This window comes from Rhinolophus sinicus, chromosome 8, assembly GCF_057876585.1.
Source record: "Rhinolophus sinicus isolate RSI-liver-muscle chromosome 8, RSI-T2T, whole genome shotgun sequence".
In the NCBI taxonomy this organism is placed as follows: Eukaryota; Metazoa; Chordata; class Mammalia; order Chiroptera; family Rhinolophidae; genus Rhinolophus; species Rhinolophus sinicus.
Genome location: NC_142508.1, coordinates 26,283,507 through 26,299,631, shown reverse-complemented (window position 1 = coordinate 26,299,631; position 16,125 = coordinate 26,283,507).

Sequence of the window (16,125 nt, the reverse complement as noted above, 5' to 3'; positions counted from 1 at the left end):
ATTTTTGGCAACATTTTCTGGGGAAAAATATTTCCGTGATTAGAACTAAAAACTTTCCAGTGGCAAACATAAATCCTTCTATATTTCTTACAGCTGAACTGTAAGAAATGTGTAATATTAAACGTTTTTATCTACAGTTGAATATAGCTGAAGATATGATTTGATACATGATATAACTAAACCATGAAATGAGCTGTATGTTGAAAATAGAGGTTATGTTACTCTTAAAGATATGGAAAGGAGAATAGTCTCCAATAAAGGTAATTAATGAGGCACCTGTTATAATAGTTTTAATTTCTTTAAAATTTAGCTCCTAATTATTTTAATGGCCAATTTCTCTGGATTAGAAAGCATCTAATTAACTCATTCTATTGTAGAATAGATCTAACTATAATATATTTGCAGACCACTGTTATTTATGGATCACAAAAAATGTTGCAAAAAGTATCTAGATATGTTTGGCTTTTAACTGGAACATTTCTAATAGGATTGGATTTGCTTAGGAAGTCCTAGAGGTTGGTGTGCCTTTCCTTTCCTGGGTCAGTTTATTGTGGTAGCTTCCATTTATGGTACTGTTTGTTTGTGATTAAATTTCCAAGAGTTTAAGTTATTTACTGCAATGGTAGAATCCTTCAGACTTTTCAGACCTCTAGTAGCCAAGATTTCATAATTCTTCCTTTAAACTGAGTGTATCTCTCTTCATTCCTTTTCTTAAACATTAATTTCCTGTGAATGTCTCCACTATACAAAAAAGGCATTTTTTTAGCTAGACTTTGTACTTTACAATGTGAGTTTCTGTTAAAACCAAATTGGTTTTTAAGGGGCTTTGCCCTTTTTTCTTCTCTAAATACAATCAATACTTGAATAGAAAGTACTAAATAATTTTAAAGAATGTCATGATATTGCCTCATTTTAATTTTCCAAATCAAGTGCACATTAATTTTAGAGTGGTGATAAAAGAGTGGGTGTCTCAAAAGAATAACTCCATAAAGATTTCCTTGTCATTTGTGGGCAGACAGCCCATAAGCATACGCAGAGGGATGTGATGAAGTGACGAAGCTCAGGGGCCTGACAGACGTGGCTTCAAATCCACTCTTCCTAACTCTACATGTTGCTTAGCTCTCTGGGCTCCACTTTCCTCATCTACCAGATGGGGATGATGATTAACAACTCTTACAATTAAAGGAGACAAGAATAGACAAGAAAAGGTAAGTTCTTCTCTCTCTCAGAATCTAAGGATGTCCATGCTTTTTCCTTCTTACGAGAAATAATGATTGACGTACTATAGATGGTCTGTCTTCTAAAACACTTCCCATTTCTTCTGGTGAGTTACTTTCTGATAACAGGAGTCATCAGGAGTAGAGGGTAGACAGTTTATAACATAAACCAAGGAGAAAGCAAATAGCTAGCAGTCTTACCTAAACTAGTTCGTATCAGTTAACTAAGTGGTAAGCAATTGCTCACATCCATGCTGTGCTCCCCAAAGAGCTGTCTGCACCTCAAAGAAGAAGCTGGAGATAAAACCCCAAGGGCTTCAAAGTAGAAGAGGGAGAGGCTCAGAACTGCCATCTGTGTTGACTCTGCATTGCTTTCTCTTTGACAGGAACCTACTCTAAGTCACTAAGATTTTTTCAGAAGAGAAAAAGTTATTTTTCTTTAAAATTCTCACAGTTTGCCTGGTGTAGGGAATTGCTGTCCTTCCTCAGCCGTCGAACCTCAGACCCTGGCCCACTAATTCTCTGGAAGTCTCCATAAAAGGTTGGCTGTCTGCAGAGCCTCAGCTCAGCTTCCAAGCATCTTAGCCTGATGTCCTCACTGCTGCCAGACTATGACTGAGGGCACCAGCTCAGCCCATGGCTTTGTCCACTCCTGACCTCTGAGCCCGACCTGCTTCCTGGCCCTGGGCTGCTGGTCTCATGGCAGAGCATCTGCTGTGTTCTCACCCAAGTTTCTGTGATTTCTTAATTCTGATAATTCCCATAAACTTCACTCTCGATGCTGCTTTAAACTAACCCAATCTATCTTCCAAACCCGCCATTCCAATCTGCTGTCATTCCCAGGTCAAATGTGATCACTTGCCCCCCAAAAACAGCAATAAGAATGCTGCCCCAGAGCTGTGTGCCTTCTTGGAACTTCTACTGAGAATTTTAGATAGTGTAGCATTATTTTCCAAATACCTACTTCATCAACCAATGTTGTTAGAAAACTAAGCTATATAAGCCATCCAAAGATTTCCAGCTCTAGAACCTCCCAAGCTCTGTAAGACAATCCTTGATCAAATCCTATGGACCAGTGACTCTCAGAGAATGGTGTGTGGTCCACGGCGGGTGGGCAATGAGGACCAAGAAAGGACAAAAATCCTTCCCTAGTCTCTTCACAGAATGAGATGAGTCTTCACAGATTTCCATTTATATATATGACCAAGGGCCAGTTTTGCAAACCTGCTATCTTAGCTGGTTCCCCAGAAAGCAGAGACAGAAGCAAAAGTATACATGCACCTGCTTTATTACCGAGTGCAATCTAGTAAAGCAGCTTATGGCAGGAAAATTAGCGATACCAGCTTCAGTCCCTCTGCCTGCTGGTCCCATATTAACCAAGGTCATAACTGATATTCATCACCACATCTTTCTCTTTCCACCATCCATTCTAGATTCCTTCATTCTTGGTCAGAACTTTCGATGGCCTGATTTCTTGCTTAGTGAGTGGCCCAGGCGTCAGGTGCTGCTCATTCCTAGGATGCAGATACACGGACACAAGCAGACCCCATAGTGTCTTTCTTCTTCCTCCATGAACAAGGAGCCTCAGGGAAGAAGGTGAGTAGTGCATGAATCGGCAGAAGGAAAGGTGCTGTTGGGTTGTACTTTCTTGAAATCCATTGAAACTTTATTGAAATGGTCACTATTGTGGTGACAAAGGCTTTTGTAGACAGGTGACCTGAAGGATCTAAAATGTCTGGTGCTTCCTGAAGTGAGTTTTGCCTTCCAGGGCCTTTTGCCTTATCTAAGTAGTTGTGGGGTTGGTTAAGAGGTCAAAAACACTGCATACTATTGCCTTAGATAAACTCTAAGCAGCTTATTTACTTAACTGATTTACAATCAACTCCTTTTAAAAGGATTTGAAATGGCCTATAACAAAAGGCAGGCCAATATGAATGACATATAAAATGGGCCAAACAAATAAAGGAAATACAAAGGTCCTAATTGTATGTAACATAACTGCAATGATGGAGCTGCAAATTTGGCTGAGTTATATGGTTCAGAAAGAGTGAAACGTTATATAACTCTTGATATCAGAAAGGAGGATGCATGTTTAGGAGAAGCAAAGTTTTTTCTGGCACCGAAATCTAAAAGAACTTTCTGATGTGGAGCTTTATAGAGAGGAAATTGAGTGATGTAATGGACAATGTTCCCCACAACATTTTTACAGCAAATGCAGAAGTTGATTTCACTTTATAATGAGGTGGGAAAATTTATTATTTAAACAACTGGTACTATAATTCCTTTAAGGGAGCAAACAACTTTTGCTGGGAACAACCCTTGGAGCAGAAATGGACCCTCTAAGCTTCTGGAGTGGATTGTGAAGGCTTGAGAGGAACAGGAAAATAGTGCTGCCTAATAGAAGTAAAGGAATTTGGAAGCCACAGGGCTATTTGGAAATGAATGGGTGAAAAGCTGAGGTGGGAAGGGAAACGAGGGAGAGTAAAAGCCACCAAGGAGGAGGAAAGCCGAGAACAAGCCATCCCTCATCAGCTCCCACCACCCCCAGGCTTAGTGAAGTTTTCTGAGCTAGTAGTTGCTTTGGGTATTTAAACACCTATATTGAAAGCAAAGAAGTGCTTAGTTTTGGTCAAGATGCAGTTAGGGTGAGATGGTGACAGAATGTGAGGAATCCAGAAGCCAAGAAAAAGGAATCAGGAGATTGTAAGCCACTGGTTTTAACGAATGCAAAGTGGAAAGCAAAAAACAATGCTGACTGAGGGTAGGTCCACAGGCTTTCAATACCAGATGAACACCTCCTTGTAAAAGGCAAAGGCTAACAGTGTCAGCCTGCTAGACCACCTCTCTTCTGAAAGCAGGTAACACTCATGATGAAAGAGGCAGGTAATTGTCACCCATCATCCACGTCCCACCTTCTTTGTAGTTATAAAACCTCTCCCTTTTCAGCTAGACACATGGAGTCCCAACTAGAGCCATTTCCTAACAGAGCATTCAGCTGGTTGTGGCTTATCAACAAGTGGCCAATGAGATGTAAGCAGAAAGGATGTGGGCAATTTCCGCCTAGATCATATTCTCATGGAAGGCTACTGCCCATTGCTTATAATCTCCCCTTCCCCGAAGCCTAGAATACGGACATGGTGGTAGAGAGCCAGCTTTGGCCATGTGGTTAATGACAACACAGTAATCTGGTGGCCAAGACTGAATTTCCTAAATGTCCGGGACCTAGAGCTGCCTAACCTCCCTCCCCTGACCTACCAACTCAGACTTTTACATGACAGAAAAGTGAACTATAATGTTTAAGGCACTGTTTTTGGTCTCTGTTAAAGCAGCCAAATCCATACCCTCTACTTAAAATATATATTCACCTATTGATATTACTCCACTTTTTGGGTATAGCTCTTAAAATTATGTAATATGAAATATCTTCCAAACTTAGCCAGAATTGTCCCTCACTAGTTATAACAACGGTTCCATTACTGATCTCCTGGAAGCCCATCACTGGATTGATTTTTGCTGTAACCAAATGCAGTACTTCTATTAGACAGAATGTTTTGCTGAGTGGACCATGTTGCCCATTATGGAGATAAGAAATATGTCATAATGTAATGCTAGCACAAAGAGCCCACACTTCTCAAAAATGCTAAAACTTTCCCTCATGAGTAGAGGGGAGAGGGCAGTTAGAAAAGCAACATTTCTGTTTGTGGGGACCAAAAAATTAATACTTTTCCTCCCACCCTCTAAGTTCTTCTAGCTGGGGTAATAGTCCAATTAACAGACAGATTCATAGGAGCACATCAAAGTTTTAATACATGCACACAGGGATTCATATAGTCGAAAATCCCAACGACAGTGAGGCAACATTGGGTATATACGAGATTTTGGACAAAGGAGAAAAGCAGGGCACAGGGTCTTAGATTTCAGAAGAGACAGTGGGTGATTTATGAGTAGTTGAGGAGGAGCGGAACACACATGGCGGGAACATTCTTCTGGCAACTCAGAAGCAGTGGGACACGGGGCCGCTAGCTAACAGGCTGGGAGTCTTCCCGACTAACGCTCCAGTCTTAAGGTGATTAAGCCAACGCTCTTTTCTTAGAAACCAGTCACCATGTTCTGGGGGAAGTTCAAGCAACATCATGGAAAGGTCATGTCGTGCGGGAGACCCTGCTCACGGCGCCATTTTTCAGGCGGGGCGGCCTGCGGGGTCTCTGCTCCCGCTCCCCACACAAGAACGCAGGATATGGTGAGGCCAAAAAGGAACACCCACGGAGCCATAGGTAGGGGAGTCATACCACTACGGTCTCACTGGAGGCTGGGCCCACCTGACGCGCGACCTGCCGTCAGCCTTTCCGCCAACCGACCGACGACTCTCCTCCTCCACTCTCTCGACTCTGTCCTCTCCTCTTTCGCTCTCCTCTGCTCTCCTCTTCCGCTCTCCTTGGCTCTGCTTGGCTCCTCGGCAATCCTCGGTAGTCCTTGACAGTCCTCGGCTCTCCTCCGTAGCCGCAGCAGTTATACCAGCGGCCAATCGGCTAACCAGCCACAGCCGAAGGCCAATCAGCCACAGCCGACGGCCATCCATCACCTGAGCCAGCACCCTTCCACGTGAGGCCGAGAGCCTGTAAACTACTCTCTGGGGCTCTGTCCCCACAGGTCATTAGGGAAATAAATGTAAACCACTAACTTAGAGCCCTGGCTGACCTCCCAGCTCAAAGCTGGCACCAACTTGCCTACCATTTTAGTGAGCCATTTTAGAAGCAGCTCCTTCAGTCTCAGTCGCACTGTCCTAACTGATGCCTCATGGAGCAGAAACGAACAATGCCCAAATTCCAGATCTGCAAGCAAAAGAAGTAATCGTTATGGTTTTAAGCCAGTTTACCACACAGCAATAGATTACTTTCAGTAAAAGAAATTAGTGATACCTTCATGAAATGTAAATATGAATGACTTTCTAGTGGTCAAAAAGTGTAACGAATATAAATATCATCATGAATATGCCACTTCTCTTTATTTAGTACAAGCCAGAAATGTATTTATCATTAATACTTGACTGTAGTTTATCTAGCTATATGTATAGAGGCACAACTTAAATATTTGGTGAAAAAAATGGGGGAGGGTATATTCCCCATTTACATGAAAGCAAAAAGAATTTATGGAGCAAATGGAAACTATACCTGAAAAGCATCTGCTATACTACCCTGAGCTCTGAATAAATTGTAAACAGAAGGAATTTTAAACAGAGATCACAGTTTGTTTGTTTGTTTTTTAACAATGTGCAGTCAGCGCTGGTGGGTGTTCACCATTTAGAGAAACCAGTTACTGCCACTTAGCTGATAAGCATCAGAATGAGATAGAGAAGGACAGAGAGCAATGCACCATCAAGATGGTTTATCTTTCCACTGTATTGGAATTGCATAATTTTAGTTAAAATATTTTCTCTCCAATATTACTACTTTCATAATGTTTAGGGCTTTCAGAGAATGCAGTCATTTCAAAGTAGAGTTCCCTAGTCTATTTGGAGGTGCAACTTAAGAAATTGTTCTTTATCCATTTTAGGATGGGGAGTCACATCCCCAGATGAAAACTTTTACTGTGTTCAGCACATAAATAAAAATTACAGTTGATTGGTTAATGAGACCTGATCCATGAGTGGGTAATTTGTATACGATCTGAAAATTGAATCCGGTTTTTTTCCCTTTGCTTTCTATAAAGATAGCCATAAGCTGGTGGCTTATAACCAAGGATCAAACTAATCGTGTCTTAAACACATCCACAGGCAGGCATTAGAAGGCTGGGTTGGCAGCTTTGTGATGTGAGTTGTTCAGGGACTCAAGCTCCTTTTGTTTTGTTGCTCTTCCATCTTTAGGTTGTTTTCTTCACCTGCAAGTTCGAGGTGGCTTGTCATCACATCTACATTCCAAACAGTGAGATATAAAAAGGGCATACTCTCCTTTTAAGAATGCAACCCAGAAGTTCCACAAATCAATTCTGCTCTCATCCCATTGGCTGGAATGCCTACCACCAGGCTCACTCCCTCAGGACCAAGAATTCTTCTTCTGGCTAACATTTTACTTTTAATGAGATCTTTGATTTGAATGTTCTGCCCTAATGAGCACCAGACAAATGCTTAACCTAAACTTCTCTGACCAAAATTTCACAAAGAATTCTTCACTATGACAAGAGATGATGCATCTTTAAGTCCTCTTTATGTACTAACCATAAACTACTACAATAAATTAAAGAAACCAGAACTCATTGAATCAGACATGGCGAATAGATATTCAGGACACATTTATCTGTGCTAAGCAACAATTTCTAGAGTGCTCTACATGTTTGCTTTTTCTATAATTTTAACTTACAAAGTATCTTTCAGCAGACAATCTCAAGAAGCTTTTATAAATGTTAATTAGCTGAACTTTACAACACTCTTGAGAACTATTAATACATCCCTTTACATGGCAGGAAGCCAGGAGAATATTACAATCAAGCAATATGGAACTTACTTGGTTACAGCCATGTAAGGACATCAAAAAGAAAGTACCGGAAATTCAACGTTAATCTGAAAATTTGGTATTTAGCTCCTTCTAGATTAGCGAGTGATTGTTACCCTCTATTCAATACAAGCAAAGCTACATTACCAAAACAAACATAAAAAGAAATCTTTATTTTGAAATGCTGCTTCAATTTAAATGTGACTGATGTATAACCTTCTATCTGTAAATCTAAATATAAAAATAAAATTGGAAAGATTCTCATCAGATAGAGTTTTAGCACCAGGCTTGATGCAATTTGTTTCTAGATTAAATTTGAAAAACACAGCTGCTAAAAATAAGTTATTCAATTCACGTGTCAGAAAAGAATAACACATATCAGATTTCTTTGAATGAAATAATCAAATTACATACAAATGTATATTATGTGTATTATCTGAACTGATCTTAGAGTAAGTGTCATGAATAAATAATATAAGTGATGGTAAAATACATGATTATTGTAAATGGACTATTAAAACATCTTGACAATATTTAAAATCCCAAGGTTTTTTTTACATTGTTGTTATTCATTGCAGAAATTCACAATATACATTTCATATGTTCAAAGGAATTTTCCAAATAACCAAGAAGATATAACCATGGTCCCTTTAAAAGCCTATAACTTATTTTAGTCACTAAATAGACGTTTCAACATTATATTTCTGGTAATCTTATCCTCTGTCTGAATAAAAAGAATGAGCTCTAAGCCTCAGTTTAATGGAAGCTAAAATATAGAAATAAAGGCAAGAGTGTTATTTTCATAGGACTGGACAAGTGTCCAGTGCAAGATTTACTGGTGACAAGCGGAATGACTAATGAAATATGAACCAATGACTTTTAGCTCAAACCTATATCAGTAATCTTTCCAAAGAGCTCCTTAAATAGATTTTTTAAAACCCTTCAAATAAGGTCTATCTAAAGATTAGATATAGGACAATATCCCCCAAAAAAATCTTTTGAAGTTACTGGTCTTCTTCCACATTGCAAGAAACTTTAAATAAATTTTTGGGAAAATTTTCCTAGGGCATTTATCCAGGCCAGGCTAATAAAGAGGGGGAAACTGGGCTTACATTCCACCTGGCTCACTCTTTTGGGTGGATTGACAAACTCAAAACATTAAAGTTATAAGCCAGCTAACTAAGGAAAACTATTTCAAAGCCAATAGTTTAACCTTATGGGCTATTTTGTTTGGTTGTGAGGGAGTGTGTGTAGTGGGAGGGGTTTCTAAAGGAATATCAAATTTAACTTTAATGACTTACCAAAGGAAAAGAATCTTGATCATCAAAACCTGATAAACGTGCGAAGTCTCTGCTAATTATAAAGATGGAATAGAAAATATGATAGTCATTAAAGACAGAATAGGATTTCCGGTCAAGATGGCAGAGCAGGTAAACGCTGTGCTCACCTTCTCTCCTGACCACATCAAAATTACAACTAAACTACGGAACAATATCATTGGGAATCACCTGAAATCTAGCTGAACTGAAGCCCTACAACTAAGGACACACAGAAGAAGCCACCTTGAGACTGGTAGGAGGGGCAGAGACACAGAACTGGCTCATCCCACACCTACGTGTGACCATTAAAAATCAGGAGGGATATCTTGGCAATGGAGGTCCCACCCTCAAAAGAATGAAGGGTCCCAGCCTCATAACAGGCTCCCCAGCCCAGGGTTCCAGTGCTGCGGAAAGAAGGCCCCATAACTTCTGGCTGTGAAAACCAGTGGAAATTATGACTGAGAGAGAAGGAGGGTTGCTGGAGTCCCAGGCGCTCCTCTTAAAGGGACTGCACATGGACTCACTTGCTGACAGACCCCTGGTGGGCATGGCGCACTTGGTTAAAGAGACAAAAGGGCTTCTCCCCACCTTACAGCCAATAGCAATGGGCATGATCAGTAAATGATTCCAAGGCGACAGGTGTACTATGAGTCCTGGGTGACACCCAGGTAAAACTCTCCTCCCTCAGGCCCACAAGATGGGTTTACTAGTACCCTCCAATCATATGCTTTACCTTATTTGTGACAGACTTTACAGACACATCCAATCCCAATGTTTTTGCCTCATGTGAGGCACTAAGTGGTGGACACCTTTCAAATATCTAGTAAAATGGCCACTTTATTGGTAGGCATGCTATCTGGACAAAGAGAAAATTGTGATGAGAGTTTTGCACATATTGCATGACTCTCTCTTTGTGCAGTATGTATAATATGTCATTTGAGGAAGAGACACCATCTCAGTGTGACTTCATTAAGAATAATAGAAACTGCCACAGCTTGTTAATCCCATTTGTTTCTCAGGAGGAGGGAAAGGTTATTAATTGCACAACACAGGTTGGGGGTCATCAGTCCCATAAAGCGGGTTGCCTGTGAAGGGTCTGCCCCCAGAGCATGAACTCCTGCTATGCCTGCAGAGCCGTCTACAAAGGACACAGCCCAACTTCCACACTTGCTTATTATGAATTCTTAAAACTTTGTAAGCATAGAGATGTCAAGGTTTTTAGTTAAACAGATTGAAGGGGTGCTGCTTCTGGGGCCTTGTCCAACCAAGCTAAGGTAAAGCTGGGTTATCCTATACTTGCAGCAAGGCAACTCCTTCTGAATACACAACACTCTAAGTGATGTAAGCTCCCTACCTCCCTCTGGCTCCAGTGACAGCTTATTTTATTTGCCTTAATTCTTTCTGAGTCACAAAGTAGAAGACAGGGAAAAAACACACAAATTAATATATCATTGGGTCATGTGGTCAAAAAAAACTAATTATAATACAGTGCAAGATATACTAAATTAGGAGTATGAAATGCCACTGGAGAAAGATGAAGCAAGCTGTCAGCCTGCTCAGTGTGTGGGACAGGGCAGGGAAGGAGAGGGCCGGCCAGTCATGGAAGCCTTCCCACATGAGGTTTGGACCTTGTAAAATGAATCAGAGTTTGCCATGCAAATATAAGAAGGAAGGTCATTCCCACCAAAGGAATAAACAGAGCGAATACCATTGCCTTTTTGACAAGGCTCCCAACAAGGCCTCCTTTGCTGCTCTCTTCTTGGAGTAGGAGACACCCATGTTCTCCTTTGCCGGCTTTGGAAGAAAGGCAAAAAGCAGAACAAACACAAGAAAGGACTCCTCAAGGCACACACCTTTCTAGGTCAAGTCTCATTTCCCAGTACTGGCAACTAAGTCAATACCTCTTCCTTACCATCTTTGCACTTAAACTCCACCCTTTTCCCAGGGTAGGAGAGGATGGAGAAGAACAGCCCAAACATTTATTCTCCGGTTCTGGACAGTATCCCCCACTCACTCCTGTTCTCAACCTGCTCATGACGGGATCCTCACCAAACCAATAGCATGAGGATCCCTGCCCCACAGCTGCGTTCTCAACCAGCTTCATCCCACTTCACCCCAAGACGGCTTCACCTGCTAGCAGGAGGAACTCCTCTTTTCCTGTTATAATCTGCCCTGGTCCTCCCTGCCTGTCTCCACAGCACCTAAGATCTTTCATGTCTGGCTCTCTATGGCCCAGATAATTCCACAGCACTACATCATATTAAAATGTTCACATACAAAATAATAATAATAATAATAATAATAATAATAATAATAATGATTTCTTTCAACAGCATATGAACCAAATGTTGAATTTTCTTAAAATTCCTCATAGCTATCCTGACAATTTCTCCTGTTTGGACACATTGAGATCATCATTCTACTCAAGTGACCACTATCAAGAAATCAGAAAAAATCAGACTCTCAAAATCAAAATAATTCCAGAGAGATCCAAGATGTTGGAGTAAATAAACACCGTGCCTGTGCCCTTCCATGAACACATTAAAATTACAACTAAATTATACAACAATCAATTGGGAGAACCAGCTGAAATCTAGCCAAACAGAAGTCCAATAACTAAAAATATAAAACAGAAGCCCTGTTGAGACTGGTAGCAGGGGCCGAGACATGGCATGGGCCCCAAACCTCTGTGTGGTGATTGAGAATCAGGAGGGATATCTCAGCCACAGAGATTCCTCTGAGAAGTGAGGGACTCCAGCCCCCCATACCAGGCTCCCCAGCCTGGAGTACTGAGAAGAAGAGGTGGCTGGGAAGAGGAGGCACCACAATATCTGGCTGTGAAAAACAGTGGGGATTCCGACTGTTCTGGTGAGATGGAAGGCTGAAGGAAACCCAGACCTACTCTTAAACAGCCAGCACACAGACTCACTCACGGGCACTCACCTTGGGCTCCAGCAGAGGGAGGGCCATTCGGGGTGGCCTTGGAGATGTCCAGGAGATAGACTGAGGAGTATAGCTTCAGGAGAGGACTGGAAGACAGTTGGCATTCTCCCAGTGAGGGGTCCTTCTCCTGTGCAGCCAGCAGGTGGACACCATCTTTACTATGTGGAGCCCACCCCCACAGGCCAAATCTGAATCTGATTGACCTGGTGAGCTCCCTGCTCCGCCCTGATGACTCAGCTGGGACCCTAACACACCCAACTCATGAAACACTGGAGGCACTTTTTCCACAAGCAGCCAGCCTCTCCTGCATTATACTCTTTCTTGGAAAACTATCAGAGTTCATGAGCCCCACGTGGACAGTGACTGACCTCAGTGTGCTCTGAGACTTTTGCTGAGTAGCTTCAGGCTCAACACTGGCACCAACTAGAGTCTACATTAACCTGCTGACTGCAGCTCTTCCCCCTCTAGTGACCCTGCCTCATCCAACTTGCATACCAAGAGAGGATTTATCAGTGGCTGAACCTTAAGGGAATGGGCAGGTGGCAGTAGACCTCTGGGTGTCCTTCCTTTTTGCAAAGTTACCATAGGCCTCGTACTGGTGGCAGTTGTCCTCAGCTCACAGCATGACCTCTTCCACACACGTCAGGTTTAGCACAGGCAGCGAAAAACTACAGATCACTTTGTAGCTCCTACCAGGTAGCCCCTGGCCAGTCACAGGCAGTGGGTGACCGCATCTGCACCGCATCCCCTCCCAAGAGGCCCCAGAACCAACATACTTGGACCTTGGCTTCATACCACAGCATAGCACTGCCCAATTAGCCCCACAAGTGGCACACAAAAAGGGTGGTCTCAACAGGCACCAGAGCCTACTGGGGTGAATCCCACTTGGTGGGGTCAGCCTCCCACACAGCATCCCATAAGCTGTGGACTTACCCAAACCCATAGCCAGTCAGCCTAGGAGACAATTCCACCCACTTATGTGCTAATAGCAAACAAGGCTCAACTATAACAGGAGGGCACATACAGCCCACATAAGGGGCACTCCTGGGGCACCAAGCTCAGGTGACCAGGAAGACTGTGCCACTGGGCCCCACAGGGTACCTACTACATAAAGCCACTCAGCCAAGACGGGGAGACACAGCAGATTGACATAATACATAGAAACAAAGACAGAGAAGCAACCAAAATGAGGAAACAAAGATATGTGTCCCAAAGGAAATAACAGGAGAAAAATCCAGAAAAAGAACTAACCTAAATGGAGGCAAGCAACCTACCAGAGACAGAGTTCAAAACAATGGTTATAAGGATGCTCAAGGAACTTAGTGAGAACTTCAACAGAAAGATTGCCAGCATAAAAAGGGACATCGAAACCACAAATAAGAATGAGTCAGAAGTGAAAACTACAATAACTGAAATGAAGAATGCACTAGGAGAAATCACCAGCAGACGAGATAAAGCAGAGAATTGAATCAGAAATTTGGAAGACAAAATAGCAGAAAACACCCAAGTGGAACAGAAAAAAAAAAAAAAAAAGAAGGAAAGAAAGAAAAAGAATTTTTAGAAATGAGGATAGTTTAAGAAACTTCTGGGACAGCATCAAGCATAACAACATTCACATCATAGGGATACCAGAAGGAGAAGAGAGAAAGCAAGGGACTGAGAACCTATTTGAAGAAATAATGACTGAAAACCTTCCTCATCTGGCGAAGGAAATAGACATACAAGCCCAGGAAGTGCAGAGAGTCCCAAACAGGATGAACCCAAACAGGCCCATACCAGCGCATTATAATTAAAATGGCAAAGTTAAAGACCAAGAGAGAATCCTAAAAGCAGCAAGAGAAAGGCAACTGGTAACTAATAAGGGAGCCCCCATAAGGTTTTCAGCTGATTTCTCAACAGAAACTTTGCAAGCCAGAAGGAATTGGCACAAAATATTCAACGTGATGAAAAGCAAGGACCTACAATCAAGACTATTCTACCCAGCAAAGCTATAATTTAGAATTGAAGAACAAATAAAGAGCTTTGCAGACAAGAAAAAGCTAAAAGAGTTCATCACCACCAAACCAATATTATAAGAAATGTTAGAGGAACTTCTTTAACATGGAAAAAAAAACATAAAAATTATGAATAACAAAATAGCTACATATCTCCCAACAATTACTTTCAAAGTAAATAGATTAAATGCTCCAATCAAAAGACACAGAAGGGCTGAGTGGATAAGAAAACAAAACCCTTACATATGCTGCCTATGAGAGACTCACTTCAGATTGAAAGACACACACATACTGAAAGAAAAGGTATGGGAAAAGACATTTCATGAAAATCGAAATGAAAAAAGCAAAAAACAAAAAAGCTGCTGTACCAATACTTATACCAAACAAAGTAGACTTTAAAACAAAGGCTATAACAAGAGACAAAGAAGGACCCAGTAATCCCACTTCAGGATATTTATTTGAAGAAACCCATAATGCTGCTTCAAGGGGACGTGTGCCTTCACATGTTCATTGCAGCATTGTTTACAATGGCCAAGATATGGAAGCAGCCTGGGTGTCCGTCAATGGATGAATGGATAAAGAGCAGGTGGTACATATATGCAATGGAATATTGCTCAGCCATGGAAGGGAATGGCTTCTTGTCATCTGCAGCAACATGGATGGACATGGAGGGTATTGTGCTGAGTGAAGTATGTCAGATAGAGAAAGACAGATACAATGTGATTTCACTTATATGTGGAATCTAAGAAAAAAAAATAACAGACAAAACAGAAACAAACTCATAGATACAAAAAACATTTGATGGTTGCCAGATGGGAAGGAGTTTCGGGGTGTGGGTGAGGAAAGGGGGAGGGATTAATAAGTACAAATTGGTTGTTACAAAGTAGTTATGGAGACATACAGTATAGCATAAGGAATATAGTCAATAATATTGTAATAACTATGTATGGTGTCAATGGGTACTAGATATGTTGGGGAGATAGATGGGAGGGGGTTGGGTTGGGAGAGGTTGAAAAAGATGAAGGCATTACAAAGTACAAATTGGTAGTTACAAAATAGTCATGGGGATGTAAGTAAAGCATAGGGAATATCAATAATATGGTAATAACTATGCATAGTGCCAAGTGGGTACTAGACTAGTCAGGGGATCACTTCTTAAATTATATAAATGTCTAACACTATGTTGTAAAATAATATTGCAAAATAATATTGAATGCAAAATAATATTGAATGCCAACCGTAGTTGATCAATTTAAAAAGGGGGGAAAGGTGAAGGGGAATAAGAGGTTCAAATTTCTAGGCATGAAACAAATAATGGGTACAGAATAGGGAGTATAGTCAATAATATTGTGAAAGCTGGTACAGTGTCAGATACTGGATGGACTTACGGTGATCACTTCTTTAGGTCTATAAATGAGGAATAACTATGGTGTGTCCCTGAAAATAATACAATATTGTACGTTAGCTGTTTTTTAATAAAAATCTTTAAAAATGAAAAAAATCAAATAATTTCAAGAAATAAAAAGTATTAAGTGTTTTTAAATATAGTATTTTTAAGGGGTTCTGTTTGAAAATACACGTTGGTTGTAGTTTTGAAAAAAACTTCAATCAGGTAAGCAGAACCGCCATGAACAATACAGGAGAAGGAATTTATGGTAGGAATTCATACTTAATTGTTGGAAGAACTGGGGAGATAAATATCTGAAAAATGTTGTTGAAGCAACAGAGACAAGTCATGAACGAGCCAGAACTTGCAGGAGCTGTGTGTGTAAACCAGCACACACTGCTGCTGGGGACAGGGGGGCACAAGCTCTATGAAGGCTGTGGGTTCTTCCTGGCTGTCACCTCTGTGAGTTGTTGCCAAAGAATCCAGTGGAGGCCTAGGGTCACTTTTAGTGGGCAAGGCCAGCATCGGGAAGGAGGAAAGAGAAAGCACATCCTGGAACGCAGCAGCACCCTTGGGTTGGACGGTAACCTCCAGAACATGATGACAGCTGCTTCTCTTCTGATTCCCAGAACTCACACAGCTTCCCTTTGGGGCAGTGCCAACCTGGAATGACATGGAGAAAGAGAGTGAAAACCGTAGTTGCCAACATAACCAAGTAGGCAATAGAACAATTGACACGTTGGTGTTTTGACCTTAACTACTATAACTCACTGTGCA